Below are 14,330 nucleotides of genomic sequence, written 5' to 3'. Positions count from 1 at the left end.
TCATGCCTGAAGCCCAAGTTGGGAGAATATGAGTCACCCCAGATCCAACTACCCAACACCACTGACGATGGAGTTATTCAAGCTCAGCCACAAGCCATCCTCGATCGCAGGATCGTGATGCGTCATCGACGTCCCTCTACTGAAGTACTAGTGCATTGGAATAATTTACCACTTGAAGATGCCACATGGGAACCATATGAGGAGCTGAAGACCCGGTTCCCTGAGTTCATGGCATCTCAACCTTGAGGACAAGGCTGATTTGAAGAGGGCGGACCTGTTAGGACTCTAGCTAGGAGAGTCCTAATTGAGAGGGACATTCATGTAAAACCTACCTAAGCCGACCCCTATTAAAGAGATGAAGAGGCCGGCTAGGGTTAGGAGGTTTTTTCTTAGAGAAGAATTAGGAGTTGTAAGGGAATAGGAGTCTTGAGTAGGAGTCATATTAGGAGTTGGTTAGAAGTAAGAGTCTTAAGTAGGAGTCCTATTAGGAGTTAGGGTTTAGAAGCCCTATAAATAGCCATGTATTCCTTCTCTTTTCATAAGCAATAGATGAATCTTTTCTGCAGCCTTTGAGCAACAACTTGGAGGGAGGAACCCCTATAGAGTTCCAAGGAGGCCGATCCCCTAAAGAGATCAACCCAAAGTTTAGAATCTGCAAGGGTTCTAACAGATGACTGAGGGGACACTGGTTCAGAACCATGTCTTAAAGATGATTGAGTGGATAGAGAAACTCATAGGACTAGAAATGGTCCTAGAGGATAACTTGTGTGTGGACATTGTGCTTCAGTCCCTACCAGATTCCTTTTCACAATTCATAATAAATTTTAATATGAACAAGCTTGAGGTGACTCTCCCAAAGCTCCTCAATATGTTGAGGGAGGCAGAGAGTATTATTAAGAAAGATAAGCCAGTTCTCTACACTAGTGAGACCAGAAAGAAAAGGAAAGCAAAAAAGTCCCTTAAAAAGGGCAAGAGCAAGGGCAGACTAGGTAATGCAAAGGTTGTTAAGAAAGACCCAACAAAGGACAAAGGCCAATGCTTCCATTGTGGTAAATATGGGTACTGGAAGAGGAACTACAAAGACTACCTTGTAGAGAGGGCGAAATAGAAACTTGGAGAAGCTTTAGGTACATTCATGATCAATCTCTAATTATTAGATTTTTATGATTGTGCATTGGTTTTGGATACCGGTATTTCTTAGCACATCTACTAATTGTTGTAGATTCTAGTAAAATCGAGGAGATTGGCAAGAGGAATATTGCATAAAGGTTTGTTTATGTTAGACACTACTCCACATATCATGAATGTAAGTGTGTCTAAGAGGAAACGAGATGAGGTGAACAGTGTATACCTGTGACATTGTAGGCTAGGTCACATCCATGAGGGACGAATTTGAAAGTTGCTAAATTATGGATAACTAGATCCATTCGACTATGAGTCACATGCAACTTGCGAGCCTTGCCTTCGTAGAAAACTGACCAACTCTCCATTTAGTGGAACTAGAGAGAGAGTCACTGAGCTGTTGGAACTCATACATAGTTATGTATGTGGACCCATATCAACTCATGCCATTAGTGGTTACTCCTACTTCATTACCTTTACTAATGATTTCTCAAGGTACTTAATGAAGTACAAGTCTAAGGCCTTTGAGAAATTCAAAGAGTATAAGAATGAAGTGGAGAACCAGACTGGTTTGAGTATCAAGACTCTTCGATCAGATCGAGGAGGTGAGTACTTAAGTACAAAGTTTACTTAATTCTGCAAGGACCATGGGATATTATCCCAATGGACACCTTCTTATACACCTCAGCTCAATGATGTCTCTGAAAGGAGAAATTGTACACTATTAGACATGGTATGGTCCATGATGAGTTTCGCTGACCTACCCATCTTATTCTGGGGATATGCCATAGAGACCACAGCTTACCTTCTGAACAGAGTTCCAACTAAGCCGGAAGTGTCTACACCATATGAGATATGAAAAGGGAAGAAACCTAATCTTATGGTTGTTAAGATTTGAGGCTGCCCTACCCACATTAAAAGATAACCCCGATAAGTTAGAATCGAGGACAGAGCGGTGCAAGTTCATGGGATACCTCAAGGAAACTTGTGGGTATCATTTCTATCATCTCGAGGACCAAAAGGTCTTTGTAACCAAGAGAGCAGTGTTCCTTAAGAAGGAACACATTCTTGGTGGAGATAGTGGGAGCATGATAGAGTTGAGCGAGGTTGGAGAACCAAGCTCAAGCATCACTTTACAACCGGAGTCTGTTCAAGTACCTAACACACAAGTTTCAACTTTACATCGGTCTGGCAGAGTATCCTATCCTCTTGAGAGATATGTGGGACATATTAGAGGAGAGGATATTGAGTACATTGATCCTCAAACCTACAAGGAGGCTATTATGAGTATAGACTCCGGGAAGTGGCAAGAAGCCATAAATTCTGAGATGGATTCTATGTAGTCCAACAAGGTTTGGAACCTAGTTAATGCACTCGAAGGTATTGTACCCATCAGTTGCAAGTGGATCTTTAAGAAAAAGATCGAAGTAGATGGAAAGGTAGAGACCTATAAAGCAAGGCTAGTGGCTAAGGGGTATCATCTGATGAATCTCAGATTTTGATGATGAAACCAATCGATATGTGTTTATGTTTCAATCTACGTTTTGAGTGACGTAGGATGCTTCGATCAGGATGAGACAATTAAAGCAGGAAAAATCATGTTGTGCAGGAGGAGAACATGTCAGAAGATTAGACATCGGACCGGTGGATCGGTCGATATATCGACAGAAGACTTCGGGCCATGGATTTGGGCATTGGGCCAAGAAGAGCGAACATTGCGCTAAGGATATCGATGTTGCAGAGTCAACTGGCCGATTGAGCAATAGGCATAGGAGAGGATGATGCACCGAAGAATTGGATGAAGCATCGAGAGACCAATGATGTGCCAGACAACTTGATTAATGTTTCGTATTAATTGTCTAGATTGAAGTTTGTTTTAAATGTGTAGGATTAACTACAATGGCAAGGCATGAAGCAAAATAAAGTCCCAAAGTTAAGGACGCGATCACGTTGGGAGTTCAAGAGTTCGTCGGAAGTCCGAACGTTCATCGGAAGTTCTAGCAAAACTAGCCAAGAAGTCATGAAGCTTGCTAGAGAAACTCATTGGAACTCGCCCAAAAGATCGTCGTGAAGTTTAGGAGCTTGCCGGGAGTCCGCCGGAACATTGTCGAGAGATCGTCGGAAGTTCACTAGAAGATCGCCGGAAGAATGACATAGGGACTTGTTTAGCTTAGCAAATGTCTTAGGATTTCATAGTTAGTACGTAATTGGGCTTGGATTTGGGCCAACCCAATTAGGGGCTAGTTAGACCCATGTAATCACTATGTTGGGCCTAATAAGAAACTCAAATAATGTCCCAAGAAGTCTCACCGTCATGGCACAATCTTCGAGACTATGTCAGGTGATGGTACCGCCAGTCTGGGCGGTGGTACCACCCAGCACTGCCCCCTAGGCGATGGTACCGTCTAGGATAGTGTTAGTGTTGACTAACACTAGGCGGTGGTACCACCCAACGCAGGCGGTAGTACCACCCGTGCCCGGAGAACCCGGGATGGGAAAGTTTTAGGCTCCAAGTTTGAATCAACTTGAAGCCTATATATACCCCTCTCATCCCTGGTTAAAGCACAGAGAGATTAAAAGAGAGAAAACGCTGCTACGATCATAAGTGTATTCCCTACTCTAGCTTAAACTGAGATTTCTGTTTAGAGAGGAGAGTGAGTGTTTGTAAGGGTTATCTCCTAAACCTAGTAAAAGGAGAATAGGGGTGTAAAAGGTGATTGGCTTTCGCCTATTGAAGGAAGGCCTCTAGTGAATGCTAGTGACCTCGTCAGAGGAGGAAGCCGAAAGTGGATGTAGGTCACGTTGACCGAGCCACTCTAAAAATCTGGTTTACATTTCTTTGAGCAATTTATCTTTACTACAAACCTCTTTAATTGTTTACTGCCTTTAAGCTATCTTTACGCTCTTACTTCCCCTTCAAAGTTAAGCATTTCCAAGTTCGGTTTTCAATGTATGAAAAGATTTTTCGAAACCGACATTTTTATCCACTGCACCAATTCACCCCCTCCCCTCTTAGTGCCGACCTCGATCACAACAATTAGTATCAGAGCCTTGATATTTCTCAATTGGTTTAACACCCAAGAGAAGTGGTTTATTTTGTTTTTCAAGAGGGTTACTCTCTCATTCGTCCTCCATTTTTCAATGGGATGGACTACACTTATTGGAAAACTCGAATGAGAGTTTTCTTACTTTCTTTATATTTGAATATATGGCACATAGTTGAAAACGGATTTAAAATATCTTCTCTTCCAATAAACCATTGGAATGATTTGGAGAAGAAGATGTTTTCTCTAAATGCAAAGGCTATGAATGCCTTATTTTGCTCCTTAGACAAAAATAAATTTAATCGAGTTTCTTTGTGCGAAACAACTTTCGATATTTGACGCATTCTTGAAATCACACACGAAGGCACAAGTAGTGTAAAAAATTCTAAAATAATTTTTTTGATGCACGATTTTGAGATGTTTTATATAGAACCAAGAGAGACTATTGGAGACATATACACCCATTTTACGGATGTCGTCAATACTCTAAAAGCACTTGGTAAAAATTTTTCGAACTTTGAACTCGTGAACAAGATTTTGCTTTCTCTTTCTAAGAAGTGGGATTCAAAAGTAATAGCTTTACAAGAAACAAAAGATTTAAATATTTTTCCACTTGAAGAACTAATCGGTTCATTGATGACATATGAAATGGTGCACAATGCACATGATGAATATGATGAACAAAACCACCTTCCAAAGAATAGGAAGGATTTGGGACATAGAACATTTGAAGACCACTCGAGTATAAGATCAAGTGATGGTGAACTTCAACTACAAATGAAAAAAAATTAAAAAGCAAAAAGAACAGAACTACTTGCTTTGAACGCAAGAAGAAGAACACAAATTGGGATGAATCGAGCTCATCCGAACACGAGGAGAAAAACAATAAAGGCGAGATGGCTAACTACGCCTTAACGGCTTTCGATGTTGAGGTAATCAAAACGCCTTTAGTTTACTTTGAAATTACATGATGCTTTCCATGATGTATTTTCTTTTTTATTTAATTTAGAATTTTTTTTTGAAAATTGCATAATGTAATGAAAATGCAAAAATTATGATCATGATAGTAATTTTGAAAAGGATAATAAAAATTGCATGTTTAATATATATTTTTTTATTTTGATTAAAAATACCTTATGAAATCATGCTATATGTGGTTAAGAAGTAATAATATGTATCATGTTGATTTTCATATTATTTCTTGATTTTGATTAAATGAAATTATGTTTGATTTGAAGTAACGCATAATGATCATGCTTAATAAATTTATATTTCAAAATTATGCATGATGATTTTTGTAATTTTATGATATTTTGAAAGAACTTTTTTGGTATTAATGTATGATGCATGGATTTTGCATAAAAGAAAAGAATAAGCATATATGAAATCAATCAATGAGTTAAAACAATAGGACGAAAGCATTTTTCTTGAAATTTTTTTTTTCTCTATCTTATCGATTTTTCACGAAGAGACCAATAAAATTATTTATGCCATTTTGAATCTCTTGAAAGTAATGTTGAGATTTTGATGATTATGATGATTTGAATTTAATGGTTTTTATCAAAATCATGATCTTGATTTCTCATGAGTTATAAATTGAAATCATTTATGAATCAATATCTCCTACTTTGTGTTCTTGTATCTTCTTATTGAAATTTATCGAAATGAATCATGATTTTTTTTGAAATTATAATTTTTATGATTTATAAAGAATTGAAAGATATTATACATGAATTGAGATCATTTACGTGACATCTTTTTGCTATTGGAATATCTTCATCTATATCATCATCTTGATTTCTCGATATTCGATGCATGATATTTTTCTATGATTCAAGATTTTTCATACTATGATTCTTCTTGATATTCTCCATGTGATTGGAATGATACATGCAATACTTATTTTTTATTATGATGATAAATGTGATGCATATGATGTGTATCATGAATGTTTTAAATGATGAATGTTTAGTATCATGATCAACATGTTGATAAATGCTTAAAATTTTAATGTTTTAGTATCATGTATGATATGCTCATAATGTTGATTGATTTATTTTTCGATATTGTGTATGAAAAATGAAATGTAAGGTTTTGAAAATGTGCATATTTTAATTTGAAAATATAATGAAGCACAAATAAGATTGATACTTATCCTTGTCATGATTTGAAGATTATAGCAAAGGAAAATAAATTACACTATTGTATTGTTATTCCCTTCTATTTGACAATGACATAGGGGGAGCAAATTTTGCTAGCTTGCTAGATAGCTTGCATACTTCAAAAAGAAGCGAAAGTGCTATTTTGCAAATCTCAAGACGCACAAATGAAAACATGCAAAATATGTAATTTTGCACATTATTAAAATTTATGATGCTTTGGTGATTATGTATGTTCTAAAATATTGTAAGATTCACTAGCTTGCATGATGTAGAACTTGCTATCTTGAACATCACCAAGAAGTGCTATCTTGTCTATCTCAAGAAGCAAAAAGTTAACTTGCACATCTAGCAAAAACTTATATTTCAAGAACTTACCAAAAAAAAAAAAAAACTTATATTTCAAGAAGCAAGAGTTGCTTTCTTGAACATCTCAAAATTGCTAGCTTGCGTGTATTAAAATGTTGAAATTTTTTTTTTGCTAGCTTGTTTATTGTAAACTTGCTATCGTACTACCATGTATATCTATGATGATAGCAAACTTGCATGATGGTAAAAATGGATATTATGTTTTTCATGCAATGAGTTGAACTTATATCACAAACACTTGATTGTGATACTTCTCCTTTTTATTGATGACAAAGGGGGAGAAGTATGTTGATTATATGTCATGATTTTATCATGACATGTTGCTTGGATTTTTGAATCCAAGAGTTTCTATCAATATGGCATATTGATAGGGGGAGTTTGTTTAAACTCCAGGAGTTAAGGTTAACTCCGTCGCCGATTGGTTATCATTATCAAAAAGGGGGAGATTGTTGTATCTCGAATTTTGATGATGAAACTAATCGATATGTGTTTATGTTTTAATCTGCATTTTGAGTGATGCAGGATGCTTTGATCAGGATGAGACAATTAAAGCAGGAAAAATCATGTTGTGCTGGAGAACATGTCAGAAGATTGGACGTCGGACCGGTGGATCGATCGATGTATCGACAGAAAGCTTCGGGTCATGGATTTGGGCATCGGGTCAAGAAGAGCGGACATTGCACTAAGGATATCGAAGTTGCTGAGTCAACTGGCCAATTAGGCAATAGGCCGTAAGAGAGGACGATGCACCGAAGAATCGGACGAAGCGTCGAGAGACCAATGACATGTCGGACAACTTGATTAATGCTTAGTATTAATTGTCTAGATCGAAGTTTGTTTTACATGTGTAGGATTAACTATGATGGCAAGGCATGAAGCAAAATGAAGTCCCGAAGTCAAGGACGCGATCACGTTGGGAGTTCGAGAGTTCGTCGGAAGTCCGGACGTTCGTCGGAAGTTCTGTTAGAACTAGCTGAGAAGTCACAGAGCTTTCCAGAGAAGCTCATCGGAACTTGCCAAGAAGATTGTCGTGAAGTGCAAGAGCTTGCCGGAGTCCGCTGGAACATTGCCGAGAGATCGTCGGAAGTTTGCTAGAAGATCGTCGGAAGCTCGTCGGAAGAATGACATAGGGACTTGTTTAGCTTAGCAAATGTCTTAGGATTTCGTAGTTAGCATGTAATTGGTCTTGGATTTGGGCTAACCCAATTAGGGGCCAGTTAGGCTCATGTAATCACTGTGTTGGGCCTAATAAGAAGCCCAAACAGTGCCCCAAAAAGTCTCACCGTTGTGGCACATTCTTTGAAGCTATGTCAGGCGGTGGTACCGCCAGTCTGGGCGATTGTACCGCCCCTGGCAAGGTGCTAGGCAGTGGTACCTCTAGTTTGGGCGGTGGTACCGCCCAACACTGCTCCCTAGGCAGTGGTATCACCTAGGACAGTGTTAGTGTCGACTGACACTGGGCGGTGGTATCGCCCAACGTAGGCGGTAGTACCGCCCGTGTTCGGGGAATCTGGGATGCGAAAGTTTTAGGCTCCAAGTTTGAATCAACTTGAAGCTAGTAAATAGTCCTCTAATCCTTAGTTAAAGTACAGAGAGATTAAAATAGAGAAAACGCTACTGCGATCATAAGTGTATTCCCTCCTCAAGCTTAAACTGAGATTTCTGTTTAGAGAGGAGAGTGAATGCTTGCAAGGGTTATCTCCTAAACCCGGTAAAAGGAGAAGAAGGGTGTAAAAGGTGATTGGCCTTTGCCTATTGAAGGAAGTCCTCTAGTGGATGCCGGTGACCTCATCGGAGGAGGAAGCCGAAAGTGGATGTAGGTCACATTGACCGAGCTACTCTAAAAATCTGGTTTGCATTTCTTTGAGTAATTTATCTTTACTGCAAACCTCTTTAATTGTTTACTGCCTTCAAGCTATCTTTACGCTCTTACTTCCCCTTCAAAGTTAAGCATTTCTGAGTTCGGTTTTTAATGTATGAAAAGATTTTCCAAATTTGATATTTTTATCCGCTGCACTAATTCACCCCCGCCCCTCTTAGTGCCGACCTCGATCCTAACATCGTCAAAGGTAAGGTGTTGACTATGATGAAACCTTCTCACTTGTAGCAATGCTAAAATCCATCCGAATTCTATTGGCTATTACAACACACTATGATTGTGAGATCTAGCAGATGGATGTGAAAATCATATTCCTCAATGGGAACCTCGAGGAGGAGGTGTATATGATACAACCTGAGGGATTCATGTCCAAGAACTGCCCAGATAAAGTGTGCAAGTTGCTTAGATCTATTTATGGACTAAAGCAAGCTTTCCGAAGTTGGAACATAAGATTTGATGAGGCAATCAGATCTTATGACTATTGAATCTCGGATTTTGATAATAAAGTCAATTGTCATTTGGTTATCTAATCCATATGTTAAGATAAGTGTGTAGGATTAACTATGATGGCAGTAAAATATGCAACAAGTGTTGAGCCGGAGTCAAGACCAAGATCACGTTGGGGGTTCGAGAGTTCGTCGGAAGTCCAGATGGTCGTTGGAGGTTCTACGGGAACAATCCGAGAAGTCCAGGAGCTTGCCAAAGAAGCTCGTTAAAACTCGCCAAGAGGATGGCCGCAAGTCCAGGAGTTTGCCGGGAGTCCGCCGGAGCATCGCCGAGGGTTCGTCGGATGTTCGACGGAAGTTCGTCGGAAGCTCGCCGGAAGAAGCGATTGACGCACTGAAACATGATCTACAGTATTGATGTCTTAATTATTGTATTTAGCATGTAGATTAAGTTAGGATTGGGAGGTGATCCCATTAACTTAATCTAGGGCCAATTAGGCCCTTGGTAGACCCAAATTCGATCGAATGGATCAGCCCATTCGGACCCAGAATTCTTAGCCGGCGGTGGCACTGCCCAAGAGACTTGGCCTCCCAGGAGTTCTAGGCGATAGTACTACCCCTGTCAAGCGGTATACCGCCTGCAGTTATTACTGCCAGTAGTGGTACTACCCCTGTCAAGCGATGGTACCGCTTGAGCTCTGTCTCCGAGCAAAGTCAGGCGATAGTACCGCCCAGACTTAGTGGTGGTACCGCTCAGTGATAGATGACAAGCGGTAGTACTGCCCAGTTATGATGGTGGTACGGCCAGGACCCCGGAAATCCGGGAATGGACACTTTTGAGCTCTGAATTTAAACTGATTGGGGCCTATATAAACCCCACCCTTTCCTGCATGAAAGGGAACCGAAAGCTTGCTTTTATTCAGAGTATTTGAGAGCTTAAAAGTGTTGTAAATGTTAGGATCAAGAGCACTAAGAGGGGGGGGGGCGGGTGAATTAGTGCAGCGAAAATCTTTCACTATTAAAATCAGAAGCTGCGTTCGTTTAATAAAAATGATTTCGATGTAAACGCCAATTCTAAGATTACTTTAACTTAAGATTAAGCGAGATGACGTTAAAGTAAATCTACGAAGGCAGTTTGCAGTTATGATGAAAATCAGAATGCAAGCGCAAACTGAAATGCGATGTTCGTACGATAAAATCGGTTTACGTCTAAATGCCAATTTTGAAGATACTGAACTTTGAGATACATTTTATAAATGCGCAGAAGGTAGTTTGCAGTTATGATTGAAATCAAAACGTAAACGTAAACTGAAATGTAATGATGTACGAAAAAGCCGATTTACGTCTAAACGCAGATTTGGAAAGCTCTGAACTTAGAAACTCGTTCGTAAAAGCGCAGAAGGCAGTAGCTATTTAGGAGGTTTGCAGTAAAGATAAAATGCTCAAAGTAAATGCAAATCGAGATATAGAGTCGTTCGGTCAATCTTGACCTACTCCACTTTTGGCTTCCTCCACCGACGAGGTCACCGACGTCAACTAGAGGCCTTCCTACAATAGGCGAAGGCCAACCACCCTTTTACAATTTCACTCCTTTTGATGGGCTTAGGAGACAACCCTTACAGAGATTTTCTCTCCTCTCTTTACAACTTAAAACTTTGAAGAACAGAGGGAGGAGAACTTTTGGCCTTTACAACAATTTTGAGCTCTAAGAATCACAAAAGAAGATCAAGATTTCGAGTGTAAGTTGTGCTCTTTCAGTGCTGAATGGGTAGGGTATTTATAGGCCCCAACCCAGATCAAATTTGGAGCTCAAAACTGTCAATTCCCGGAATTCCGGGATCAGGCGGTTGCACCTCCTGACTGGGGCGATTGCACCGCCTGGCAGAGCTCGAAGACTGAGCCTCTGGGCGGTGCCACCTCTGTCAAGGGCAGTTGCACCTCTCTACCAGAGCTCGAAGACCGAGCTCAAGCGGTTGCACTGTTAGGATCGGAGTGGCACTAAGAGGGGGGGTGAATTAGTGCAGCGGATTAAAACGTTGATTTCGACAAATTTTTCGTACGATAAGAACGGAACTTGAAAAGCTTAACTTGAAAGCGTATTCTTAAAGTTGCGCAGCAAAGGTAATGATGAAACAAAGCAAGTAAGAAGATTTGCAGTAATGTAAATGACAATAAGAAATGCAAACCAGAGATTACGCCGTTTTTAAAGTGGTTCGGTCAAGTGACCTACATCCACTTGCGAGGCCCCTCTTCGATGAGGCTTCCACCTTCCACTAGCAAATCTCTTGAAAGTGAAGGGTGAATACCCCTCTTACAACTTTTACAAGCGATTCACTCTCTTACAGATTTTCAACAAGAAAGAAGGAGGTGAACACTAGCAAATTGAAAACAAGACAAGCTAACACTTTTCTAAGGCTTTTCTCTCAAACACTTGCTGCTCAAAAAGTTATTCTCTCAGCTGAGATTTGAGGGGTATTTATAGGCCTCAAGAGGATTCAAATTTGGGCTTCAAAATTTGAATTCTCTTTGGGTTCCCGCTGTTGGAGGTGCCACCGCCCAGCCAAGCGGTTCCACCGCCCAGGGCTCGGGTGCTGAGCGGTGCCACCGCCCAGCCAGGAGGTGTCACCGCCCAGCTCTCGGGTGTTGGGCGATGCCACCGCCTACAGTGTTTTCAGCCCGACTACAGTGTTTTCAGCCACTAGTTGGGCTTCAATCTTGGCTCTCTAGTTCGCTGGTTTAGCTTAATTTTTAGCCTAAACCAACTCTGACTTTGGGCCCAGTTGACCCCTAACCAGGATATAGGATTATCTCTTAATCCTAATCCTAATTACAAGTGGACTACATAACCAAAACACATCCTAAGCAAATTTTCAACCGCGAACATCGAGTCTTGTTCTGGCGAGCTTTCCGACGAACTTTCTGCTGACGGGCTTCTAGCAAGCTCCCGAACTTGTGATGACTTTAATGAGTAGCCGAGCCTTCTCGGTGATCTCCGTGAACCTCCGACGATCTCTTCGGCGAACTTCCGAAAATTCCGACAAGTTCCCGATTTCTTCTCGGTTGGTTCTGGCAGCATCTCCGACGATTCTTCGGACTCTTAAACGTCCATCGAACTTGACTCCGGTATTCTCGCTTTGTGTTTTCTGGTTATCGTAGTTAATCCTGCACACACAAGCAAACACTCTACTCCGATCTAGATAATTATTATAACGCAAATTGACATTCTGTTGCCCGGCACGTCATTGGTTGGCGCTTCATCCGATTCTTCGGTGCATCGTCCTCTCTTGCGGCTTGTTGCCCAATCGGCGGTTGACCTCTGCAACCCTGATATCCTTGGCGCAATTTCGCTCTCCTTGGCCCGATGCCCGACGCCCGAAGCCTTCTGCCATCCAATATCCTGACGTGATCTCCTCCGACGCAACGTCAATTCCTCCTGCGTTAATTGTCTAATCCTGATCGAGTAGACCTGTATCACTCAAAATGTAGTCAAACATTTAAACACAATCAATTAGTTTCATCATCAAAATCCGAGATTCAACATGCACCTCCTGACTAGGGCGGTTGCACCGCCTGCCAAAGCTCGAAGACCGAGCTCAAGCGGTGCTACCTCTTATCGGGGGAGGTTGCATCGCCCAGTCTCGCTCGGAGACTTAGCCCAGGCGGTGCTACCTCCTGGCTGGGGCGGTTGCATCGCCCAGTCTCCCTGGGAGACTTAGCCCAGGCGGTGCTACCTCCTGGCTTAGGCGGTTGCACCTCCCACAGCAATCAGGGTCCGAATGGGTAGATCCATTCGGCCCAATTTGGGTTTTTTAGGGGCCCTATTGTCCCAAGATTAAGCTAATGGGATCACCTCCCATTTCCAACTTAATCATTGTGCTAACTATGATAAATCCTAAGACAATTTCTGCAGCTTGCTCTGGTGCGTCAATCGCTTCTTCCGGCGAGTTTCCGGCGAACTTCCGTCGATCATCCGATGAACCCTCGGTGATGCTCCTGTAGACTTCCGGCAATCTCCTGGACTTGCGACGATCCACTTGACGAGTTTCGACAAGCTTCTTTTGGCAAGCTTATGGACTTCTCGGATTTGTTCCCGCAGAACCTCCGACGACTGTCCGAACTTCCTTCGAACTCTCGAACTCCCAACATGATCATTGTCTTGACTCCGGTGCAACTCCTACTGCATGTCTAACTTTCATCGTAGTTAATCCTATACACTTAACTCAACACATAGATTAGACAACAAATGACAATTGACTTCATCATCAAAATCCGAGATTCAACAATCTCCCCCTTTTTGATGATGACAATCAATTGATAATGGAGTTAACCTTAACTCCCCCTATCTATATGCCATACTTGAGATAAGTCATTCTTGAATTCAAAACCTTAAGAATTCAAGAGACATATTGATAAGTTAAAATCATTTGAACTTATCAATATTCCCATCATGATTCCTATCATGATGTATCTCTCTGAAGATGATGTCAAGACTTGACATTGCTTTTCAAATTTTACATTACAAGTTTGAATGATGGTAATAGTAACAATTCATCATATTGTAAGATATCAGCATGTAAAACTGTGAAGTAAGATTTTGATATCATTACATGATGTACACATTTCAAGTACACATTTCAAATATTTTAGCAAGTATTGCATTTCATCACACGGTAATATATCAACTCATAAAATTACGATGCAAGTTTTGTGTTTGATATCTTGACATGATATAAGGCATAATGCAAATCATAGCATTTATTCATATATCTCTTGGTGATGCAAGCATGGCATAATTATAGCATCAGTGTTTATAGCATCAATTCATATATTTCTCCCCCTTTGTCATCAACAAAAAACATGGTAGTTGTGATATCAGGAGAACAATACAAGTAAATTTTGAGTATAAGTGCGATGATTGTTTCATGCCGTTACTTGATTCATGTTATTTCCAATAGTAAATGATAGGAAATTAATTGTTCAAGCACATAAAGGAAAACATGATATGTTGATTGCTTTGATTCATGCTATTTGTGAGTTTGCTTTGAGTCAAGATATGTGAAACAACTTTTTGTAAATAGAAATACTATCATCCATATTTCAAGATGGAATCATTTCATCAAATCCATTTAAGAAAAATATTTTTCAAAAGAGTGTATGAGAAAATCCGATTTTTAGCATTCTAATTGTTAAGTGAATCCGAAAATGAAATTAACTCTTTCATGCATTCGGACAAGACTATGCTACAGATTTTCAAATACAATCAAAAGACAAAACATTTTTGTATTCAACACATAATTTCCAACATGTTATT

Source organism: Musa acuminata, chromosome BXJ1-7 (genome assembly GCF_036884655.1).
Source record: "Musa acuminata AAA Group cultivar baxijiao chromosome BXJ1-7, Cavendish_Baxijiao_AAA, whole genome shotgun sequence".
NCBI classification, from domain to species: domain Eukaryota; kingdom Viridiplantae; phylum Streptophyta; class Magnoliopsida; order Zingiberales; family Musaceae; genus Musa; species Musa acuminata.
This window is presented reverse-complemented; position numbering follows the sequence as displayed.